This window comes from Schistocerca piceifrons, chromosome X (assembly GCF_021461385.2).
Source record: "Schistocerca piceifrons isolate TAMUIC-IGC-003096 chromosome X, iqSchPice1.1, whole genome shotgun sequence".
NCBI classification, from domain to species: domain Eukaryota; kingdom Metazoa; phylum Arthropoda; class Insecta; order Orthoptera; family Acrididae; genus Schistocerca; species Schistocerca piceifrons.
In genome coordinates this window covers 233616260-233618105 of record NC_060149.1, presented here as the reverse complement: position 1 = coordinate 233618105, position 1846 = coordinate 233616260, and the positions used below count along the sequence as shown (strand labels likewise).

The 1846-nt window shown below is 47.2% G+C and overlaps 1 pseudogene; it reads right to left on the bottom strand.

Annotated features, from left to right (window-relative positions):
- Nucleotides 1-1183: 1183 nt before the first annotated feature.
- LOC124723730 lies at nucleotides 1184-1301 on the bottom strand (annotated as a pseudogene).
- Between the last annotated feature and the right edge of the window lie 545 nt (nucleotides 1302-1846).

The following is a 1846-nucleotide window of genomic DNA, read 5'->3' as shown; positions in this document are numbered from 1 at the left end:
GGAAATTAGAGGGAGGGGTGGGGAGGGGGAGAGGAAGGGGTGAGGGGGTGGAGTGAGGTTAGTTGAGATTACCCAATTGACCTATTTTTCCTCCAGAATTTGCTTTTCCTGCCCTGATGTCACTGTGATGTTGCCGCATCGATGGCCGGCATATTGGATCCGCCATCTTCAATATATTTGGCAACAGTGCAGCGTAGGGTGGCAACGGTGTTGCCCTACTACTCCCACATCCATGATGGTATCTTCCAGAAGCTCACGAACTTTCTTTTTGGACATGTCGCTGCAGCCCATGTTGCAAAATGTGATTATTCGGAATTTTGACAGGTTGCCACATTAGTGTGTTTGGGCAGTGCAGGAGAGCAGTCTGATCCACCTGATTTCGAATAAACACTTCTTTGGGTCCCAGGTCTATTAATTTATGTCCCTGAATTCCCTTGTGCCCTAGTATCGAGCAGAATGACACTTTCTTTCTCAGCCTTTCCAGATGGAGAAAGGAGTCTTTACGAATTTGAGTGCTAGTACGTTTGCTGAATAGATTTAAGAGCACTCTGGGAGCGTAAGAGTAATTACTCAGCATGGATACGTCACATCTGCTCCAGTTTCCTCAAGATTGCACACAATTCTGCAGTAAGCACAATAAATTAGTTTGGTAAAGATATCTTGAGGAAAACCACTGAACAGCTAACAGTGTCCCCAGCTTAGACCTGTCTTTAAGTACAGCTACATAATTGTGGCCATAATTTAAAATTTCTTTTAAAAAACGAATTAAATCCATTCGTAAGAGTACAGTTACTCTTGTACCTTACTGTGTTTAAAATTACTGAGCCTCTTCAGTAGCCAAAGTGGCAGCCAGCTCCTACCCTGTGCAACATTAAGAGTCTTGCCTTAGTAGTTCATTGCCTTTTTGCATTCATCGGCTATCGTATTCCCTTTTAGTACAAGTATCCTCGTGAGCGTTGCCAGTATAACAACTATAAGCACTCACTCCGTCATCAGGCCACAAGTGGCCCATCGGGACCATCCGACCGTCGTGTCATCCTCAGATGAGGATGCGGATAGGAAGGGCGTGTGGTCAGCACACCGCTCTCCCGGTCGATACTATGGTTTTCTTTGACCGGAGCCGCTACTATTCGGTCGAGTAGCTCCTCAGTTGGCATCACGAGGCTGAGTACACTCCGAAAAATGGCAACAGCACACGGTGGCCCGGATGGTCACCCATCCAAGTGCCGGCCACGCCAGGCAGCGCTTAACTTCCGTGATCTGACGGGAACTGGTGTATCCACTGCGGCAAGGCCGTTGCCGTAACAATTATAAGCTGATGAAATATTCCTCACCCACACCACAATAGAACTACGATGATACACATCACGTAGTAACATGTATCGCGGTTCACAAAAGACTTTACAATGGACTTGAAGCATCTCAATTTACAAGCCTGCCGGCTGGACTCGCATTCGGGAGGACGACGGTTCAGACCCGTGTCCTGCCATCCTGGTTAAGGTTTTCCGTGATTTTCCTAAATCACTTCAGGCAAATGCTGGGATGGTTCCTTTGAAAGGGCACGGCCGACTTCCTTCCCCACCCTTCCCTAATCCAATGGGACCGATGGCCTTGCTGTTTGGACCCCTTCCCCGAATCAACCAACTAACCAACCAGCCAACCAACTAACCAACCAGCCAACCAACCAACCAACCAAGCCAGCCAGTGTCTTTAAGCGCCCACTCACCTTCTGTTCCTGATGGGTGAAATCAGCCACACGATCTTGAATACCTGTACTGCTGAGTAGTTAGAAAGAGATAGAGAATGGTGTAACAGAAAGAATCGTAAATAACTAGATGCTATAAAA